This window comes from Mesocricetus auratus, unplaced genomic scaffold (genome assembly GCF_017639785.1).
Source record: "Mesocricetus auratus isolate SY011 unplaced genomic scaffold, BCM_Maur_2.0 Super-Scaffold_2245, whole genome shotgun sequence".
Taxonomy (NCBI): domain Eukaryota; kingdom Metazoa; phylum Chordata; class Mammalia; order Rodentia; family Cricetidae; genus Mesocricetus; species Mesocricetus auratus.
In genome coordinates this window covers 4140130-4164218 of record NW_024429180.1, presented here as the reverse complement: position 1 = coordinate 4164218, position 24089 = coordinate 4140130, and the positions used below count along the sequence as shown (strand labels likewise).

Below are 24089 nucleotides of genomic sequence, written 5' to 3'. Positions count from 1 at the left end.
ATGCAAATGGACTGTAGGCAAACTATAAGGGGCCTGAATAAAACCTACTGTCACTTAACCCTAATCCTAACCCTAACCCTAACCCTAACCCTGAATAAAACCTATTGTCACCTAACCCTAACCCCTAATCCCAACCCTAACCCTAACCCTAACCCTAATCCTAACCCTAACCCTAATCCTAATCCTAACCCTAACCCTAATCCTAACCCTAACCCTGAATAAAACCTACTGTCACCTAACCCTAACCCTAACCCTAACACTAAACATTAACCCTATGCAAATGGACTGTAGGCAAATTAGAAGGGCACTGAATAAAACCTATTGTCACTTAACCCTAAGCCCTAACCCCTAACCCCTAATCCTAACCCTAACCCTAACCCTAACCCTAACCCTAACCCTAACCCTAACCCTAACCCTAGCCAGCAACAGCCAATAACAGCTTGGCTAAAGTTAGGGCTCACGTCATAGGACCCAGCAAGTCCCTACCCCCACCATGCTTGCATGTTGACTGACTTGCTCTTGATCAGGCAAACACAGCTGCTGTTGGCTTATGAATTCAACGACCCTGGCACACCAAAACAGCATTGTTTCCTTGCAATTCCCTTGAACCTCCGTCTCTTACAATTTTTCTGCTCTCTCTTCGGGGAGGTTAATACAGAGATCCCATTTAGCACTGAGCATAGGCAATCTTTGTTGTTGTTGGTTTTGTCATTTTTTTTCTAGTTTTTTATTTAAATTAGAAACAAGCTTGTTTTACATGTCAATCCCAGTTCCCTCTCCCTCCTTTCCTCCCTTGACCCCCCAACCCCCTATTCCTTTCTGCTCTGAAGTGAGGGTGAGGCCTTCCATGTGGGATCTTCAAAGTCTGTCACATCATTTGGAGAAGGGCCTAAACCCTCCCCCATGTGTCTAAGCTGAGAGAGCATCCCTCCATGTAGAATGGGCTCACAAAGTCCATTTGTACGCTAAGGATAAATAATACTGATCTACTACCAGAGGCCCCATAGATTGCCGAGCCCTCCTCACTGACACCCATGTTCAGGGGGTCTGGATCAGTCCCATGCTGGTCTCTCAGCCATCAGTCTGCAATCAAGAGCTCCCCTTTGTTCAGGTCAGCTGTTTCTGTGGGTTTCACCAGCCCATTCTTGACCCCTTTGCTCATCACTCTCTCTGCAACTGGATTCCAGGAGTTCAGTTTGCTGTTTAGCTGTGAGTGTCTGCTTCTGCTTCCATCAGCTACTGAATGAAGACTCTAAGATGACATATAAAGTAATAATCAGGAGTGTAGGCTCTTCTCGGGGCCCCAACTCCCTACATCCCCCTACTTGGATCTTCCTGCACCTGCCCCTCGCCTAGAGTGTCTTAGACGCCCCTGCACCCATCATGAGACCCATCAAAGTATTGGACCTGCTTGAACCCACTGGAAGAGAACCTTAGACCCATACCCATCAGAGAGGAGGAGACCCATGAGCTCCCACTGGAAGAAGGAATAGGAAGATAACAATATAAAAACACAGTCAACAATAGAAAAACCAATATGATCCCACCAGAATCTAGGGACTCTACACCAGCAAGACCTGAACTTCCCAACACAGATTAAACAGAAGAGAATGACCTTCAAAACAACCTCATGAAAATTACAGAGGCCCTCAAAGAAGATATGAGAAAATCCCTTAAATAAATGGAAGAAAAAACAAACCAAAAATGCAAGAAATCAACAAATCTCTTAAAGAAATTGAAAAAAAATAAAAAAGATGAAGGAAACAATTCAAACAGTTCAAGACTTGAAATCCGAAATAGAGATAATAAAGAAAACACAGAATGAGGGGATGCTAGAAGTAGAAAATCTGAGTAAACAATCAGGAACTACAGATGCAAGCATAATACAAGAAATGGAAGACAGGATCTCAGGCACTGAAGATAAACTAGAGGAAATAGATTCATCGACCAAAGAAAATCTTAAATCCAATAAATCCTTAACACAAAACATACAGGAAATATGGGACACCATGAAAAGACAAATCCTAAGAATAATAGGTATAGAAGAAGGTGAATAAACCCAACTCAAAGGGGCAGAAAACATATTCAGCAAAATCATAGAAGAAAACTTTCCTTACCTGAAGAAGGGCATGCTTATGAGAGTACAAGAAGCTTACCGAACACCAAATAGATTGGACCACAAAAAATACTCCCCTTGCCACGTAATAATTGAAACAACAAACATACAGAATAAAGAAAGAATATTAAAATCAGTGAAGGAAAAAGGCCAAGTAATATAAAGCAAACCTATCAGAATTACACCTGACTTCTCCATGGAAACTCTGAAAGACAGAAGGTCCTGGATAGATGTTCTACCAACACAAAGAGACCACGGATGCCAGCCAAGACTACTATAACCAGCAAAGCTTTCAATCACTATAAATGGAGAAAACAAGATACTTAATGGCAAAACCATATTTACACAATACATATCCACAAATCCAGTCCTACAGAAAGGAAGGAAAACTCCAACACAAGGAAATTAACTAAACTCACAAAAACATTGGCAATAGATAATCTCACTTTACCAAAAGCCAGAAATAGGGGAAAAACTCACACACAATACCACCACCAAAAACAAACAAGAATCAACAATCAATGGTCATTGATATACCTGAGTGTCAATGGTCTTGTCTCACCTATAAAAAGACACAGGCTAACAGAATGGATATGAAGATTGAGTCCATCCTTCTGTTGCATACAAGAAACACACCTTAATTTCAAAGGCAGGCAATACTTCAGAGTTAAGAGCTGGGAAAAGATATTCCAATCAAATGGACCTAAGAAGCAAGCAGGTGTAGGTGTCCCAATATCTAACAAATTAGACTTCAAATTAAAATTAATGAAAAGAGATGACAAAGGTTATCTCATATTCAACATAGGAAAACTCCATCAGGATGAAGTCTCAATTCTGAACATCTATGCCCTAAATACAAAGGCAGCCACATTCATAAAAGAAACATTACTAAAACTCAAATCACACATAAAACCTCACACAGTTATAGTGGGAGATTTCAACACCCCACTCTCACCACTAGACAGGACTACCAGACAGAAATGTAATAAAGAAACAAAGGAACTAACAGAAGTTATGACCCAATTGAGTTTAATAGAACATTCCACCCAAATACAAAAGAATATACCTTCTTCTCAGTGCCACATGGAACCTTCTCTAAAATCAACCGCATACTTGGCAATAAAGCAAACCTCAACAGATACAAAAATTGGAATAACCCCCTGTATCTTATCAGATAACCATGGCTTAAAATTAGAATTCAACAACAACACAAATTGCAGAAGCCCCACAAACTCATGGAAATCAAACAATGCTCAATTGCATCACTCCTGGGTAAAGCAATAAATAAAAAAATAAATCAAATACTTCCTAGAAATCAATGAAAATGAAGGCACAACATACCCAAACCTATGGGACACCCTGAAAGCAGTCCTAAGAGGAAAGATCATAGCACTAAGATCCCACATGAAGAAACTGGAGAATAGCCACACTAGAATAGAACACCTGAAAGCTCTAGAGCAAAAAGAAGCGAACTCCCCCAGGAGGAGTAGACACCAGGAAATAATCAAACTGGGAGCCGAAATCAATAAAGTAGAAACAAAGAAAACAACACAAAGAATCAATGAAACAAAGAAAGTCAACTTAAAGAACGTTCTTTAAGAAAGTCAACAAGACAGACAAACCTTTATACAACCTAACCAAAAGGCAGAGAGAGAACATGCAAATTAACAAAATCAGAAATGAAAAGGGGGACATAACAACCAGCACTGAGGAAATCCAGAAAATCATCAGGTCACACTTTGAAAACCTGTACTCCACAAATTGGAAAATTTAAAGGAAATGGATGATTTTCTGGACTGATATCATCTACCACAATTAAATCAAAAACAGATAAGCAATTTAAATAGACTTATAGCCCCTAACAAAATAGAAGCAGTCTTCAAAAATCTTCCAGCTAAAAAAGAAGTCTAGGGGCAGATGGTTTCAGCGCAGAATTCTATCAGAAATTCTAAGAAGAGCTAATACCAATACTCTTCAAATTATTCCACACAATAGAAGCAGAAAGATCATTGCAAACTCTTTTTACGAGGCTACAATTACCTTGGTATCCAAACCACACAAAGACATAACTAAGATAAAGAACTATAGACCAATCTCCCTCATGACCATCGATGCAAAAATGCCAGCAAACTGAATCCAAGAACACATCAGAAAAATCATACACCATGATCAAGTAGGCTTCATCCCAGAGATGAAGGGATGGTCCAACATACGAAAATCCATCAATGTAACCCATCATATAAATACTCTGAAAAAGAAAATCCACACGATCATCTCACTAGATGCTGAAAAAGCCATTGACAAAATTCAACACCTCTTCATGATAAAGGTCTTGGAGAGATCAGGGATAACACGAACATACCTAAACATAATAAAGGCAACATAAAGCAAATCAACAGCCAACATCAAACTAAATGGAGAGAAATTCAAGGCGATTCCACTAAAATCAGGAACACTCTCTCCATATCTGTTCAATATAGTACTTGAAGTTCTTGCTAGAGCAATAAGGCAACAAAGGAAGACCAAGGGGATACAAATTGGAAAGGAAGAAGTCAAAACTCTCACTATTTTCAGATGATATGAAAGCTTTCATTATTTGCAGATGATATGATAGTCTACATAAGTGACCCGAAGTGTAATTCTTTTTTTATTTAATGAGTAGTGTGCAAATGCAGTCCTCCACTACCACAAATTATATGGTCGAGTTTCCTACATATGGGGAGATCACAGGGATCAGCGCACCCCAAGCGCAATGGGTGAGCCTTATCCTGGGAAAACAGCTTCTTACTTTCTCTTTTAAATTTTATCTTGTTTTATCCTGAGGAAGCTGCAAGGGTAGAAGACAGATGGGAAGGGACTGGGAGATGAGTGGGATCGAAATGCATGATATGAAATCCACAAAGAATCAGCAAAAAGTTAAATTTGGAAAACACAAAAAGAAGCAATAGGATGCATGATATTAAATCCACAAGGAATCAACAAAAAGTTAAATCTGAAAAAAATAGAAGCAATAACCAGGTCATAATTATACCTAAAATGATATAACTGTTTTACAAACATCCACAAACATAAAATAACAGAATCTGTGGCCGTTTCCCCTGAGGGACATTCCTTTGGTATCTGTATTTCTTTTACCCTCAGCAAGTACCTCAGCAGGTCGTGGCTCCTTTCCTGGAGGAGTGGCCCACATCTTTATTCCTGGTGGCTCCGTGCCCTTTGTCATCCAGCTCTTGTAGTTTTCCATTGACTTAATCACAGGACATGGTAGCACTAAGAGATGTCCTAAAGCATTGCTTGTATGCCAGACATAATCTTTCTTACCTCCATTGTGGAGAAGCAATCCAATATCCCCCCTGGTAATCTGGGTCAGTCGCCCCTCCTAACACTACTATTATTCCTGTTGGCCTAAGGGTTTAAGTGAGTTCCTTGGTCAAAAGCAGCACTGTACTGAACACCATGATGGTGGATAAGGCATTCCATAAGTCCAAGCATGGTGGTTTTGGCAGAAGCATTGCTTGCAGAGAAGGTGAATATGTAGTCAGAATAATCAAGGACAAAGCATTGTCTTCTTCACGGAAGAAATGGTCTACAGTGGTCGACCTGCCACCAGGTCACTGGCTGGGCACCCCAGGCCATGGTGCCACATCTGGGGCTCCATGTCAGCCTCTGTTGTTGGCAGATACGGAACTCAGCAGCATCTGTAGTCAGCTGGCCCTGGTGAGTGGAAGTCCACGTTGCCTGAGCTCATGCACAACCGCCATGTCTGGCACCGTGGCCACTTTGTTCAGGGGCCCATTGGGAAATGGCAGGATTGGATAAGGAAAGAGATTGACTATCCACAGAATGGGTCATCCTACCTACTTGAGAATATGGAAAAGGGATATGAACAGAGAGATATACAGGAAGGAGTAGGGAGGGACATAGAGACCAAGGGCGTGATTGCAAGCTATTTTGGTCAAGGTCAGGGAGGAAACTAAACCAAAACAGTTAGATTAAGGGATGTCTTTCTTTTCCTTTCCTCTGTCCTTCTTTCTATCTAAAAAAAAAGAGGGTGAGGGAAGGATATGGGAATGCTGGGATAAAAGGGTAGATTGGTTAATCTGCTTTTAGACTAAAAAGCAACTACTAGTTTCAACAAATTTACATTGGTATGCATTTTTGTACATTGTTACATTATTTTTGCTATGACATACTGTAAGGTATTGTACCTATGCAACTCATTTAACATTGTGATGTAAAGTTCTAGTCCTTGAAAGATACAATTACAAACTGTGTAGGATAATTAAGGTGGCAATCAAACTTGTAGTAAGGGTTTAGATGTAGACAGAAATAATCTTTTATTTAGCCTCACATATTTTCAATAGATGGGACTTCAAACACTTCAGATACCTGCAGAACATGCCTTTAAGATGTCTTAACAGCAGAAAGCTTTTTAAGACAGTGAGATGTGTCTGCTCCTGGCAGCACCAATCTACTTCAAATAAAATGATAGCCTCAAAGAACCTCCATATGGAGTTTTCAGAGGGCATCGTTCTTAGGGTTTCTGTTGTTGGGACAAAACACCGTAGCCAACAAGCAAGTTGGGAATGAAAAGGTTCATTTGGCTTACACTTCCAAGACACTGTCCATCATTGAAGGAACTCAGGACAGGAACTAATGCAGAAGCCATAGAGGAGTGTTGCTTCCTGGATTGCTCCTTGTGGCTTGCTTAGCCTGCTTGGTTATAGAACCACAGCCACCAGCCCAGGGATGCTACTACCCATAATGTACTGAGACCTCCCCCATGAATGACTAATGGGGAGCAGGAAGATTGAGTCGAAATGAGAACAGAGGAGATCAGGATGAGAGATACCATAATAGATGGAGTCATTATAGGTTTGGGGAGAGAGCTGACACTAATGAGATCTCCAGAGATCTACAAGGATGACACCAACTGGCAATCTAAGCAATAGTGGAGAGACTACATTAAATGCCCCTCCTTGATGGTAAAGTTGATGACTACCTTATATGCCATCCTAGAACCTTCATCCAGTGACTGATGGAAGCAGAGACAGATACTCACAGCTAAACACTGAACTGACCCCCTGGAACCTAGTGACAGAGATGGAGAAGACCATGATGGTGAAACCCACAAAGATAGCTGACCTGATAAGGGGGAGCTCTTGAATCCCAGACTGATGCCTGAGAGGCCAATAGGGGACTGATCCAGACTCCATGAAAAGTAGTCTCAGTGAGGAGGCCACAAAAATCACTGGGTCCTTGGGTAGTAGATCAGTGTTTTCCATGGTTTATGAATGATCTTTGGGAGTCCATTCCAAATAGAGGGATTGCCTAGGTCCTGTCCTGGATGAAATGACAGACTCTAGAGATTTCCCCCCCAAAGAGGGCCTCACCATCCCTGGGGAATGATGTGGGGATTGGGTGGGGGGGGCTGAGGGGCTGGTGGAAGGACAAGGGAAGAGGGGTGGGAGAGGGAGCAGGGATTGACATGTGAAGCATTCATGTTTCTAATTTAAATAAAAACATTACAAAAACAACTAAAAAAAGAAAATGCCTTACAGCTGGATCTTACAGAGCTATTTTGTCAACTGAGGTGTCCTTTCTCCTTTCAGATAACTCTAGCTTGTGTCAAGTTGATGCAGAACTAGTCAACAGAGCGTCATAGCAGGAGTGCACGACTTCTTTATGTAGCTTGCCTGTGTCTCCAGGGCCTGCTTGGGTCCCGTCACATAGATACCACTTCTATTTGATAATAGATTACTCCTGTGCACTTCCTCTTTTTATGTCTTGTTGGGACAGATAGCACCTAGATCATGATGGGCGGCTCAGATCACATGGTAACTTGGTGACCCACTGTCAACAAACGTTCAGATTCCACTAAGGCCCAATAGCAGGCCAAGAGCTGTCTCCCAAAGGGAGAATCGTTGTCTGCAGATGATGGTTCAGCCTTGCTCCAAAATCCCAAAGCTTTCTCTTCTGTGATTTACCTATCAGGGCTTCCCAAAGGCTCCAGACAGCATCCCTGTCTTCCAATGACACCACAAGTACCATAGGGTCTGCTGGATCATATGGTCCAAGTGGTAGAGCAGCCTGCACAGCAGCTGGGATCTATTGAGGAACCTTCTCCTGTTCTAGGCCCCACACAGAGCTAGCAGCTTTCTGAGTCACTTGGTATATTGAAGGGAGTAACACAACTGGTCAAAATACAGAGGTTAATTGACCATGGATGCGACAACTCCCGCCCCCCAATTAGTGAATCTGTAACGTACTCCTTACACTTAAGACTCATGGAACAATCTAAAAAGGAAACAGAGAGATCTTCAAGCCAGAGGACCCTGACATCTGCTGAAGATAGTGTCTTCTAAAGAAAAAGAGAGAGAGAGAGAAACAGAGGTAGAGAGAGAAAGAGAGAGAGGTGGGAGTAAGAAAGGAAGAAGGTGATGAGTTGGGGGAGGAGGGAGACATGAGTGTGATCAAGCATAAAACTACTAAAGATCTGATTAAAAAATACTATATCAATTGTTAAAAATACATGACGGCCTTGGGAGATGACTCAATCAGCTATAATTGTGTAAGCATGATGACGAGCTTTGAGCCACAGCACCCATGTAAATAGCAGGCAGCTAGTAACTGGCCTGTATTCTCAGCACTATGGAGGCAGAGACAGGAGAATCCTCAGAGCAAGCTGGATAGCCAGACTAACAGAGTAGGCAAGGTCTGGTTCAAGTGAGAGACCCTGCCTCTGTATGTCTGGGGGAGTGAGATCAAGGAGGACACCTGAAGCCAACCTACACACACACACATACACACACACACACACACACACACACACACACACACACACAGAGAGAGAGAGAGAGAGAGACAGAGACAGAGACAGAGAGGGAGGGAGAGGGAGAGAGAGAGAAACAACAGCACATGCATCAGCACACACGCCCACAAACACGTTCAAATGTATACGCAGGCACAAACACATGCAAAAAGAAATGTGTTCGTTATTGGTTTCCCTCCCCCTGAGCTACTCCATTGCCAGCACAACCCAAGGCAGTGCATAACTCTGTGAAGATTGAAGTTCTTAGTAAAGCAGCTACATTCTTGTTGGCTTCAAAGGGTATCATTGAGGATTAAAGATGAAATGCGTATCCATACTCCGGGATCACGATGGGTTTGCACCCCAACATCTCCAACCTCACCCCAACATCTCCAACCTCTCTAAGAGGGACAGCATGTTAGGTGTCCTCTTAAAATCCTGGTCATTGAGTGGGACGGGCACCCTCTGCCTGGGGTTTCCTGCTGATACTCACGCTGCTTCTGCCGTCACCTTGGGATGGGTGAGAGATGAGTAGGACAGCGTTGTTGGTAAATGTTTGCAGAGTTGAACTTTTAAATCTGACTCGGCCTTATCTATGGCTTCCTAAACAGAAATCTTCTGTGTATCAGAGAGTCGGCTTTGGAGAAAGTGAAAGTTTCAAATGCTCCAAAACTCTATTGGTCAAATAGTAAGCTCTAAAGAAAAAAAAAATTAAGGGACGTGTGGCAGTTTGGATGAGAATGCCCCTTGTAGACTCCCGCACTAAATGTTTGGTTTCCAGTTGGTTGTGTGTTCGGTGTGATTATGAAACGTTTAAGACCCAGCGCCTCACTAGAGGAAGTACCTCACTGAAGGCGGGCTTTATAGCCTGGCCACTTCCTGTTCCCTCTCTCTGCTTCTGGCACAAGATGGAGATGTGATCTCAGCTCCTCAGCTGCCTGGACCTCCATGCCGTTGTGGATATCTAGCGCTCAAGAACAAAAATCCAAAATAAATTCGTCTTTAAGTCTCCTTTGTTCATGGTGTTTTACCATAGCAACAGAAATGCAACTGATTGGCCTCGCCATGTGAATAGGGGAGGCGAAGAGGAGATGATATTTAAGGGTACACTCTGGAATTTTATTTTTCAGATTACAATAGCTAAAATCACAAATCTTATCCTATGGAAAATTGGAAAAGCTACAGAGACGAAATCATTAGTAATTCCTAAAGCCATTTGTGTGTATGTGTGTGGATACACATGCCTGTGTACAAACGTGTACATAAATGTGAAAATGTGTATTGCAGAGCCTCATGCTAAATGTTATAGATTGTGGCCACAAGGTGGTGATACAACATAATCTTCATTTTTCTCACACTAAAAGAAAATAAATCAAAGTAGTTCTGTTTCTACACTCCTAAAAGGCTGACCTTTGATCTTTCTTCGTGCAATTCAATAACTCTGACCTATAAGAAAATATAGTTTTTATGAGACAGGGTTTCTCTGTATTGTTTGTAGAAAAGCATATGTTTTATGAAATTGCATTTTCAAAATAATTTATGTGACATAAATGCAAGTTTGCTTCCCAGGTCTAGAGTCCTGGTGTCCTCCATGTTCTAGACCCCCCTGTCTTTGGTCCCCAGTGGTCATCCTTATAGTGTAAAATTGAGTCTTTACACCAGGTAATTTTTCAGTCATCACTTCTCCTCTCTCTATGTTCATTATCACTATTTTGCACTTCTCATCTTTTATGCTTGTGTTTAATCTAAGAGTTTTGCATGGTATTTAAGAAGTATTACGTAACATAACAGTTTTGTTTCTTACCACCATAGCCCCCCAGAGTTATGTTTCTAGACTATATTACAACACAACGTGTTATCACTAATATGTACGTGCTGTATCTATGAAATGTCTATATTCAGACAAAACTGCAGTCACATATTTAAACATGTATGAAGTCAATGCTTAAGCACAGACTCAATTTTTCTTCAGGACTACATCAACAATTCTGGCTAATAAACTTACCTATCTATAATAAATTAAACTGCATTCTTCCACACAGACATGTGGCTACAGACAGTGATAAATAAGGGTGTGTGTGTGTATGTGTGTGTCTGTGCTGTGTGTGTGTAAGGTTACCATTTAGGAATGTGTTCAAATCATACAACATCTTACCAACAAAGAATTACAGAGAGAAAATTTTTAAACCAAAGAGAAGCTATTGAAAACTTCAAGAACCCCAGGACTGAAGGATGAAGGATTGTAGACCAAAAGAGTTCATTCGGAGCCCAAACGAAGGGAAACCAAGATCTTACCAGCGTCCATCACTGGGTGCTTCAGGACACAAAATGCATCCTTCAAAATATATGAAAGCTAATAAGAACAAAACAAAATCAGCAACAAAAACAACAACAAAAATCGAGACGTACATGGCACTAGACTGCTTCCCAGCATCACAGGCCAGGAGACAATGAAATCTGTCCTTCAGTTCCCACAAGGCGTGTGGGTCCTGTCCTCGGATTCAGCGCCATGACTGCCGGAAACAAACAATGACAGGAGAAGATACAACAAAAACTATCAGGGTTTTAAAAAAATAAAAACAGTTTGTTCATCAGAGCAGTGGAAATAGAAAACGACAACTTCCTCCCCATCCGGGAAGGAAAGAGAGATGGTGCCCTCCAAAAAGAGCCTTGTTTTCACAGGGGCCTTAAGGAAAGGAGCCACGGAGGAGAGGCACAGCCGACTTAGCAGCAAAAGCAAATGCGCGGCGTTTTCCCGCCCCACGGAAGCGAAGGGCTTCTGCAGAGAGCTGCAGAAGTCTCACTGCATGGGTCGGATGGGGATAACGCCTGCCGAATGGGTCAGATGGGGATAACGCCACCTGACTCAAAAAAAAATACGATACAATATTTGTGGGCCCAAGGGGGAGAGTTTTCTAAACTTTTAAGTTAAAAAAAAGAGAGAGAGAGAGATTGTTATCCTAAAACATGAAGCAATCTCCTCAAACGAGCTAAATGACCCCACAGAGCACAAAATAACAATGCAAAAGCCAGACGGGTGGGACTGGTCCTCATGACAGTCCCAAGTCCCTAGGGTACCAGCCTGTCTGACATGGCTGAGGATGGACATCTTAAAGCCAGCACACGCCTTCTCCCTGAGAGAGGGGGAAACATCACAGACCATTTTAAGTTGCAGTAAAGGGATTCTCAAAGCAAACACATGGCCGGTTAATGAAGCTGTTCCTATGACCTGTTTTTCTGTCTGTTTGCAGTTTTTCAGAAAATATTTTTAGCAGTCTGAAGCAGGACTGCTGACTCCTGCCGCGGAAGCTTTCAGGAGAGAGTCTTCTGCCAGAGGAATGAGCAGCGTAAGAAGAATTTACTGGGGGAGGGGGAAAAAGTCTCAAGAACTTAGCAGTCTGCACAGTAAAGCCCTCATTACCCCTGTAAAAATCCTGTGTGGCTGTTCAAAGAGAAGAGGAGAAAACACATTTGGTGACACTTGTCACTCCTAGCTTTCTAATCATTCGATAGAAACAATTCCACAAATCACGTGAACCCTCTTTCATAGGGCTCTTAAAAATTAATATCATTACAGTATCACAGTCATTCGTACTTTTAAGAATTTGATATTGAAATGGCGACCGTGATTAAGTCCGTGCTCGTATATTTATATAAAGTACATTTCCTACGAAGGACAGAAGCTGTGTGTGTTGAATGCGTGCATGAGTAAGTGAAATAATCCTGAAATTAGTGGTTTTCAATTTTAATGAGATGGGAAATCCCCTGATAAGCTTGCCATAGCCTTGTTATATAATCAGAATTATTGCTGCGGACAGATTCTACTCAGAGTCAGCCTAGGGTGGTTCCTGCTTTCCTTCCTCCCTTCTCCAACTCTTCCAGCCCCTTCCCCCTTATCTCCGTATCGTATCGAATGTTGGCTTTGTCGAGACAGTATGTTCAATAACAGGCTCATGAAAAGAACAGCCACATTGATTATCTCCAGTAATTACTGCTGTGCTTGGGTCGTTGACCACATCCCCAGAGGTCTGCCCGTTAAAGATTTGGTCCCCGGGGCTTTTACTAATGGGAGGTGGAACCATTACAAAGAGGGGCTGATGGGAAAATCCTTAGGTCATCATAAACGTAGGCCTTTGAAGACCGTAAAGAACCGTGGGAGTTTGAGGACTCTGCCCTTTTCTCTGTTCTGGCCTGAGATGTTGTAACTGTTTTATAATTATACAGTTTTCCACTATGGTGTCCTGACATCAGCTACCTTCACCAGAGGCCAAATCAGTGAGCTTTGCAACACTAGACGGTGAACCACCCTAACGATGAACTAAAAACAATTTCCTTTGCAATTTAAGTGCCTCGTCTATTTTATTTATTTATTTATTTATTTATTTATTTATTTTACGAGACAGGGTTTCTCTGTATTGTTTTGGAGGCTGTCGGTCCAGCCCAGCCTTGAACTCACAGAGATCCTCCTGCCTCTGCCTCCTGAGTGCTGGGATTAAAGGCGTGCACCACCACCACCCGGCTCGTCTATTTTTTTTTTTTGTAGTAACAAGATGACTAATGCAATGAACTAAATGAATGGGTTGATCATAATCCTGGTATGAGAGTTTGAATGCAATTGGCCCCCATAAGCTCATTGGGAGTGATACTATTAGGAGGTGTGGCCTTGTTGAAGGAGATTTGAAAATGTTGTTTACAAAATGGTCTTGATATATGCCGTTGATACATGGTCCTCTCTGATGAAATTTGAGTTTCATTCGCAGGATTTATTGCTTTAGGAACTTCTGTGAATGTCATCACTGTCTTCCTGGCTTGTCATTGGAACGCCAGTCTCTGGTGTTTCTAAATTATCTCTGGTGCTTCTAAACTGTCTGTGGACTTGAGGATTTCTCTAGCAGTTGGCAGGGTTTCATACTTCCTGTTTCTCAGTATTACTGGAGCATACATCTAGCTGACATATGGCCATAATTGACTAAAAGTATAGTTACCTTACTGTGCTGATTTTCCTGAGAAATTTAAAAATATAGACAAGTACAAATGATAAGTCAAATACCCATGAAACTATCTGGCACTCAGTGTTGAAGCTATTAATATTTTAGTATACTTGATTCAAATATTATTACAAGGAAGTTCAATAAGCCATTCTGCATAAAACTAAAATTCCTTCTGCTTACTTTCCCTAGTCTAAATTTTATCCTTCCCTCTACAAAGGTAGGTTTTGCCAGGAATTTCATGTATGTTTTCTAGTATAACAAAAATTTGTACATACATATAAATTAAAAGCATATGATCTTTGCTAAAAATGTAAGCCATATGCTATTCTGTATGTTTATTTTTATATTCAAAACCTGGAGTATTTTGAGATCTCTACATAACCATGTATAAGATTCCCCTTACTGACTATGTCATTCTACAATTTGTTTAGCTGTTCACCTATTGGTGAGTCCAATTTTCCCCCCTCCCTACCCAGTCCCATTATAACATATCTTAACTCTGTGAAATCCCTTAGCATATGCAGACGGGTTCTTTTACACTGGCGCAACTTAAAAAGGTGATCCACTACAAGCTGTTACCACCCACAGTCAGGTAGAATTCTGTGCAGGACAAATGTAATCACGTCCCAGAACACAATTCTAGTTCCTCTCTTAGCTTACAAGAAGGCTTCCTCACAGAGGTGATCATCCGTGAGTTGACGCAGTGGCACAGTTCTTTGTCTGGATTGAGTGGATCACACGCACAACGTTGCGTTTCCGGGTAGGAGTGTTAAGAGGATTGATGGGATCCTCTGGGTGCTGACCCAATGAATGGATAAACAGCCGGGCTGATTCGTGATGTGGTAACGTTAGCGGGAGAAACTTAAAAGGGAGGTAGGACCCGGCTGGAAAAACTAGTCACCAGGATGACATCCTCAGATGCTATGCCTTGGCCTGGCCCCTTCCAGATTCCTTTTCCCTGCCTCTGTCCCTCGTGCGATGTAAATGCTCCCATGAATGCCCTTCCCCCACCAAAATGTTCAGCCAGGCTGTCGAGGCTAACCCATCTGAAACTTCGAGCGAAAACAAAAAAAGTTTGTCACAGTGTTGAGAAAAGAAACAGTACACGTGGCACATTTTCTACTTTACAGTGTTTGTTTCAATGTAAATAGTCGTGCTATCTTAAATTTTCATTATTTTTTCCCATGTATTTACCCGTTTGAGGGGATATCTATTTATCATAGCTTGTAGGAGGAAGTCTGATGCCGCCATTAAACATGTGACTTATTAGAGGCGCATACAGATGAGGTAATAAAAGGGCGGTTTACCACACCGCTAACCACACCCACTTTAGGCAGGACTAAAGACGTATACGGCTGGACGTAAAGACGTATACGTACGTAGGCGGAACTACGTCACTAGCCAGGCCCACTTTTGGGCATGGCTAGGGGCGTTACGGGGGAAGGCATAAAAGACAGCACACAGGAAGTCTCAGTCTCTTTTCCTGGAGTTCGGCTTCCGGTTTGGCCGCTGAAAACTGCTCCTCTGGGTTTGGTATCTTGTGAGTAATTTTCTACATTAAATACTTAGCTTTACTGTCAGTAATTGTCTGTCGCGTCCGTTGAAGCCTACAATAGCTGGATTGGGATATAGTTCCCAGACTGTGTATACAATGAACTCATTTAGCATGTGTGAACCGATTTGTGCGTTGCGGGGGCCCAGAAAAACAGTAAGGAGGTCCGTCCAGTGGACACCAGTATTCCTCCTCGCCGTGTGATGGCTAGCTCTGCCACAGCTGACCATTGGCTCGCGCTCCTGCTGGCACTGTGGGCACCGTCCCTGCTGCCCTGTCTTCCCTCCCCCAGATCACCAGCTACAACACACCCTTCCTTCCTGGGGTGGATTTTCTCTGGTGTTTTGCCACAGCAACAGCAACAGAAAAGTAACCCAAGCGTGTTCACCTGGCAATTTGGTGCCAAATGATGGCTTTGAGATTTATTTTAAAATTTCCGTTAAGTGGGTTTAAAATACTTATTGATGGGGGAGATGAGGAGTGAATGTGTAAGGAGCAGGTGAAGCACTGAATGTGTAGCATTGACACGGACCAGTCTAGGTCAGGGACCCCAGTGCCCCAGACCCAAAGAGCTAACAAAGCCTTCCCCACCAAAAAGGCTCAGAGGGATAGCAAAGGCCTCCTATGAATGTCAGCAGTGTGGGGACATTGTGGGGCCTGTAAGATGTAGAGCCTGGAGCTGGGTGTTGGTGGCGCACACCTTTAATCCCAGCACTCGGGAGGCAGAGGCAGGTGGATCTCTGTGAGTTCAAGGCCAGCCTGGTCTACAGAGTGAGTTCCAGGACAGCCTCCAAAACAATACAGAGAAACCCTGTCTCGGAAAAAAAAAAAACTAAAAAAAAAAAAAAAAAAAAAAAGAGGTAGAGCCTCACTTGAGTGATTGGGTCACTGGAGGTTTTATGGCTTGGTCTGTCTCCCTGCTGTCTCTGCTCCTTGAATGGTGACACAATCTGGCCTGCGGGACCCCACCACCCCTGGCCAGGCCTTTCTCTTGCCTCCCCCGACCCTGATGGAATGGTCCCCTGAACTGTAAGCTAAACAAACACTTCCTACTTTAAACTGTATCGTCAGCACCAAGGAAAATAACACATGCACTAGCCTGCGTCCAGATCTAGAAGAGAACACCCCTTCCTCCCCTGCAGCACCTTCTTGGGATGGTGTGGGGTCTGTCCTCAGGGGAGAAGTCACTGCTGGCCTGTTACCTCAGTAAGAATGGGAAGCATGACCTCAATAAGAATGGGGAGCGTGATCAATGCCTAGAAAGAACTTGGTGAGCCCCACGCCAGCTGCTGTCTTTGTCACCCTCCCCACAAGAAGCTCAGCATCTCCCACCGGAGATGGGTTGTTTTTATTTGGTGACCAACCCTATCTGCACTACAAAAATTAATTTTAGTAAAAATCTTGAGGTAAGTAAACTGAATACATTTCTCATGTGGATTAGAACATTGACTTGTTACTCTAAAACAGGACATTGTTCATTGAGCATTTTTGTCCTGTATTTCTTACTTGGTGCTTAAACACAGGAAGTATGAAATCGCTGCTGGTGACAGGGATTGTAGAGGAATTATTTTTCTGCCTCTCCTAGTCCTATTGGACAGGTTTTTCTCCCACCTGCCAAGTCCCGCTGCCTCTTATGAAATAATTATCAGAAGCTATTATTAACATTATGATTGTTTAGTCAATGGTTTGGGCTTCTTATGGACTAAGTCTACCTATAAATTAACACATTTCTGATATTCTACGTTTTACCATGGGGCTCGTGGCTTATTACCTCACATCTCCCTTCCCTGGTAGCTACCTGGGCTCTACTTGACTCCGCCTCCCTTCTCCCTGTATCTCTGTTTGGAATTCCCACCTAGCTAGGTTCTGCCTGCCCATTGACTGAGAAAGATTTATTCCTCGACCAACAAAAGCAACTCGCATACACAGCATGCAGAAGGACATCCCACATCAACTGACGACAAGTTCAGACTTTCCCTAACCATTTAAACTTTCCTCTTGAACCTTTCCCATGGAGCTGATTACGCACACCCTGAGGGCTGACGGCCCAACTGAGAGATCTCTGAATTTGCTGTTAATGGAGCAGGGGAGTTACTGAAAGGCACGTAATAAACAGTGTTTTCCAGGCTTGAAGGGGAAGGTGGGGGTGCCAGCCAAAAGGGCACACATGGCCCTCCCTGATGAGAGAGGTCTCGGATTTCTGTTGTCTTGGGGCGCAGACTGTAATTAAGAAGATACTGTGCTTGCAAATGACTAAGAAAGCGGACCTCTAATGTTCTTGCCAGAAAACAATGACAAGCACACGTAGTATGAAATATTAATTAGCTTCAGCCAATCATTCCAGAACATAACAGTATAAATATATCAAAACAAAGACATCAGACATTATGTTCCATACCATAAACAAAGACAATTTCCCAATTAGAATAAAGACAAATCACAATGTAAATAAAGATGTTATGGGAAATGCTGTTAAACTACATACACAGAAATGATAACCAGGTAAGGTAATGTATTGGATGGTGAGCTAGATTCAACTGTTGTGTATATATGTCAAAATATTTATTTTGCCTATCATAAATATAATTTTATACTATCAAGTTTGAAAAACAAATGAATTTGGAAACTGCCCACACATACACAGTTAAACTCAGAAGTACCTGAATTTTTTTCCACAAAACATCATTCTAACACTGATGTTGCCTACAACTACAGACATATAAGGATACTCTAAGCAGACCAAGGATCAGCTATTCCTACCGTTGATTCTAAAATTGTCTATACAAAACCCTTGTGATTGTGTAGAGTTCCAACATCTACCTCTCTTCCACACTGCAGAACTAAGATATCACAACAATAACTTGAGCTTTCTGATCCAACCTAGCTCCTGCCATCACTGGAGCACCTTTGGTGGCCATGAATCTCCAGCAGAAGCATCCCAAAGTGTTGAGCTGAGGAGAGCAAATGACTCCATCATGCAAATAGGGTGAATCTGTCATACCCAACCTATTAGATGATTTAGATGATGTGTGTGTGCTCTCTCTCTCTCCCTCTCCCCGCTTCTCTCTCTCTCTCTCTCTCTCTCTCTCTCTCTCTCTCTCTCTCTCTCTCTCTCTCTCTCTCTCTCTCTCTCTCTCTCTCACACACACACACACACACACACACAGATGAAATGAGAAATGTCTAGCTAGGCTGCTGGAGACCTTTTACTTACCACATCTCATGGCAAAATGATAGACACCTCTTTATTTTAATAAAATGCCACATTTCTATGTCAGCGACACAGTGTTACATGAGCCGGACTCTCTGTAGATGCTTGTGCCTTCAAACAACCTCCAGACAGAAATACAGTCAAAGGGTTTTGTGGTGAAAGGTTATCTTGGTGACTGGAAGGCCAAGGAATGCCACAAATTTGCACCATGCAACAGACCTGATACCAGAGATTTAGTGACTGCTTCTAAACCAGAATGGGAAAAGACCAGGCTGGGATTGTCTGGGATTTACAGGGCATTATGGAGCATGGGCACAGGGAAACCCTGTGACTCTGGTGATGGTGGATATGTCGTACTGGCTATTAGTGATGGCTGCCCCTGATGCTGAGTCGTTGAAGGCAGGGTGGGGGATGGGGAAACACCTGGTTCTGAAATGTGGGCAGTTCTCAGTTGACCGACACAGAGGACCTCCAAGCTTGACAGACTGAACCAATACAGGGCTAGCACACTTAGATAGGATAATAGTTCACTACTTTTAAAATACAAAAATAACTTCAGCTTCTGAAAAAAATTATACAGCCCACTTACAAAGAGCCCAATATATGTATGAGAAGCAGAGATAAAAGTAACATTCTGATACGCCATTACCTAAACCCTAACCCTGAAAAAAATTATACAGCCCACTTACAAAGAGCCCAATGTATGTATGAGAAGCAGAGATAAAAGTAACATTCTGATACGCCATTACCTATGATGTCATCAGTAACACATTTGGGTTCTCACAGAAACAGAATCCTGTACTTTTCAATACAAAGTATGGAACATAATTTTTCTAGAGTCAATGAAAAAATTAAGCAGAAGTAGAATCAGTGAGATCACTTAACCTTCACATACATGTTTCTTCCTTTCATGAGATGTTTTCCAACCAACGGCCCCCTCTAAAATTAAGGAGAGCTGAGGAATAAAACATTGTGAGTAGGGAGTCATTATCTTTGATTAAATGCACAATGCAATTTCAGACAGTGCCAGCCAATTACCTGCAGAGACAGATAAATGTGTTAGCAAGTTCATTCTTCCTATCTGCATTGATATCCTGTAGCCATAACTTCCAACGCCATTTAGCATTTGTGTACTAAGCAGATATGTGCAATGCTGTGACACCAGGGCACAGTCTTCATCTCTCTCAGCATTCTTCGTTTGTCCTCTTCTCTGGCTTTTGTCACCTAGTAATTTGCTGCAGAAGGCTGCCCCAAGGGTGTGGGCAAGCCTCGCCATTTCCTTCATGTTTGGAAGCAGTGAAAGCTTCAGTACAGTACACCCCGTGTGGCGGTGCAGGGTCTCCCACTGAGAAAGATCTCCCACTTGGGTTAATGTTCAAATGTTACTGTCTTGAAATTCTCAATTTTTTTCTTTTAAACCAAGAGCATCTCGTTCTCATTTTGCTTTGGATCCCACAAATTATGGGGCTACTTTTGGTTGGGAGATGTTTGGACATAGTAGTTCTCCGTCACTCTTTCCATCAGAACACAGTGCAGACACCTTCTGGAATGCCACATTAGCAAGACAAAATTGGAAGTCAGCCAGATGCCCCTCCCTGTTTATGTCATTTGGGATTGCTGCCTCATGCCTGCTGCAATCCTTTATCATTGAGATGCTACCTCTTGACCAGAGCATATGTGTGTCCAGTATCCTATATCATGGGCTTTGAGACCAAATGTGTCCCTACCGCAACCTGCAGCTGTATTTCAGTGAATTATGTTCCTGTAATATATATTTAGGAGCTTTTGGTTTAGAAAAGAAAGAGGCTGACCCGTTTCCATGTGTTCTGCATTAAGCTGCTTTCTTCCCTTGGACTTCAATTTTCCATCCTTGGGAGTTCAACATCTCTTCCCCCAGAGCAAGCAATGAGATCAGACAAGCAAAACAGAACCCGGACCCCAAGTCCCTGTCCAGTTAATTTATGGGAGAATTCCTTTAAAGGGTTATGTGTTTTTGCTGCCCCGGCTATGGAGTGCTGGCGGCTTCCCGCTAGTCCTGATCTCTTGGCTCAGCAATAACCATCTGTCATTCCAAGTCTCGTATCACACATGGAACCAATTTCTGCTCTAAACCCCCCTCCACTTCTGCTTCAAATAACTAGAGTGGGCTCTCTTTCTCTGGCTGCCTCTTTCCTGACACAGGCAACCATCTCAGCACTGGCAATTGCTCTGCACGTACTGGCTACATGATTTAAATCCTGCGCCTTTTCAGAAGCTTTGACTACCTATCAGTCGCCTGAAAAGAGAAGAGTCTCTCTGCATACCGAGCTGGCTGTCCATTGCTCCTTATATCCTGTCATTTTACAACACTTTAATATTTACCAGTGTGTTATTGAAAGCATGAGATTAAAAGAGTTGCTTCTGAACTCCAAGCCCATTACTACGCAGGGAAAGGCAGGATCTTTTCCAAGTTTGAGTGGCCTGAGGCTCCAGAGGAAAGTGTGGTTTGGGTCTGCACACGTCCCTTTTTTGCGGACTGTTTTTCTTTCTCTGGTTTCTCTGCCCTTCTCATCCTGTCTGCTTTTTCTTCCAAATATTGTTCCACTTTTCTGGTTCCCTGGTTTCACACTTCATCTTCCCAGTAAGGGGCAAGCATCTCCGTTTTCATAGTGTATATTTGTGTGTGTGAATGTATTTGGCATGCATACACATAGGTCTCCATTTCTGTGAAATGTGTAAAGTGACTTTACAGTCTCTCTGTTCTTTTGTCTGTTTTTATACTACGGAACTCTTCTATTTCAGAGCTCTCGCTGGCAAAATCATCAGGCATAGACTTTGGGGGAAGTCATCCTTTGATGATTGTTTTTCATCTTTTAAGTTACTATAAGCTTTCTACTTCTCTAACTTAATAATTCATCGTTCTATAGAATTGAAACTTTATCAAGGTTTTTCGTTGCTGTTATCCTAATTCTGATTTACTTTCAAATGTGAAATATTCTTTATACGTTTGCTTCATGTACGCTTCCACATAAGCAAAAGAGAACCCGTGCTTTGTTGGCTTCAGTGCTTGTTATACTTTACTGGAAAGAAACGTTAAACTTCATAAAGGGCATATTTTTGCTTTGAACCAATTGCTAAATCATGCTTATGTTGTATATCCCATGTGAACATGCAATTGCACAGAGATGATGCTCACGCCTTCCCCTCCCCTCTTTACTACCCAGAGATAAGACTGTGGGCCTGAGGTTGTCGGACTCAAGTCCTCTTCTCATTTGGGAAGACACAAACACACAAATAGAGATGTCTGTGTTTATGAAAAACGAATACACTCTGCTCACTGTTCTTTAACTTTTAGTTTTCAACACCAAGGAAACCGAACCCCCCATGATATTAACATGCACAAATTTACTTTATTCTGTTTGGAAGCTGTGTGGTGCTTTATTAAGTGCACACGTCATAAACATTCATTTTTTAAGTATTGAAGGACCTAAGAATTTCTCTTTTTAATATTATAAACAAAATCTGCACAAAGGTTATATCCTGTGTGGTTTTATATCTATATTACAGAATCCATCTAAGAATATTGCCAGGAGTCTACATTTTTCCCCATTAATATTTATTACCAGATTACTTAAGTGGCAATTTAAACTTTCTCCAAGGGTGTAAAATAATGACCCTTCTCACACATCCCCTTCAGAAGTGACTATCACCAATAATTTTAATTGGTACCCATCAGGAGCTGAAATGTTATCTCAGTATTTAAATACGCATCTATGTAACTACTAATGATACTGACCTTTGTGTTGGTAGAACCCCTCACGTTTCCTCTCTCATAAATGCTTTGGCCGCATTCATCAGTCCCTCTGCTCAAGGGCTGGCCTGTGGGTACCGGATATGTCCAGTACAATGAGCATTCTCTCATTTTGCTTGCGATCACAAAGTGCCTACCACAGGCCGGGGACTTTGAAAATCTGGGGACTCATGCAGAACGAAGCACAAACCATGTTCCAGATGCACATCCCAGGGGCAGGAGTCGGGGCACTGATGTTGTGTTGCTTCAGACACATCAAGGACACTGGGAAATATCAACACATACAGAAACAAAACAGAAAATGGCAGGGTTGGAGGATCTCAAATGGGCTGCTCAGGCAGTCTCATAGAAGAAGAAAAGAAATTTGAAAATATTTCTAAATGATACGATGGCAAGTCATGGGAAAATTCAGTGTCCGTACAAAGGACATGCAAATATTGACGAATAAATCCATGTATTTGAAGAACATCAAGAAATTCAATGTGAAGCAGCCAAAACACCAGCAGGTAGGAAAGAGGGCCAGCAGGTGGGCAGGATGACTTGCTGGGAGAGGACAAGCAAAAACCAGAAGTACGTGCAAAAATGTCAGGATGAAAACCATTATTTTATTCAATGGCTGATGGAAGCAGAGGCAGACTCCCACAGCTAAACACTGAGCTGACCTCAAGGAATCCAGTGACAGAGAGGGAGGACTGATGAGCAAAGGGGTTAAGACTGGGCTGGTTTGACCCCCAGAAACAGCTGACCTGACAAAGGTTAACTCTTGAATCCCAGACTGATGCTTGGGAATCCAGCATGGGACTGATCAAGACCCTGAATGTGGGTGTCAGTGAGGAGGCCTAGGTAATCTATTGAGCCTTGGGTAGTAGATCAGTATTTATCCCAGGTATACAAATGGACTTTGGGCTCCCATCCAACAATGAGAGATGCTGTCTCACCCTGAACTCTTGGGGGAGGGTCTAGGCCCTGCCCTGGATGAAATGACAGACTATGGACACCCCCATGGAGGGCCTCACCCTCCCTGGGGAAATGAGGGGATATTGGGGGGCGCTGGTGAGAGGGCACGGGAGGAGGGGAGGGAAAGGGAGAGGGACCTGGAATTGACATGTGAAGCAACTTTGTTTCTAATTTAAATTTAAATTTAAAAATAAAAATGAAAAAATTAAAGTAACAACAAAGAAAGAATTTTTAAAAAAAGAATAATAGCAGTGATTAAGACAACAATAAAAGAAATTCACTGAGGCTGATACAGTACTGAGACCACGGTGAGGAGAATGATGGAGACGTGATGAAGGTCAGGCCACACAGGCTTTCCAGGTCACGGTAAAAAAAAAAAAAATCAGATTTCGTTTCATATAAGGCGGGTGTGTAGGAGAGGGATGTGACCTTCCCGTCCTGTGTTTTGACTGGGTAGTGTGTGGATGACACCAGGCAGCAGGTGAGGTGTGGGCTGTGGAGCCTGTGCATAGTTCAGTGGTGGACTGTGTGCTTCACGTGAGTTTGAGCCCCGGTCCCCCCTCCCCTCCCCCCCCCCCCGTCCCTTCAAAAGAAAACAGAGGAGATGATGTGTGTCTGTGGAGAAGGACGCCGCGTGGCTAAGCAGAGACTAGAACCTGGG

The 24089-nt window shown here is 42.6% G+C and overlaps 1 pseudogene; it reads right to left on the bottom strand.

The window, feature by feature from the left end:
• Nucleotides 1-4772: 4772 nt before the first annotated feature.
• On the bottom strand, nt 4773-4920 carry LOC121138775 (annotated as a pseudogene).
• Nucleotides 4921-24089: the final 19169 nt, after the last annotated feature.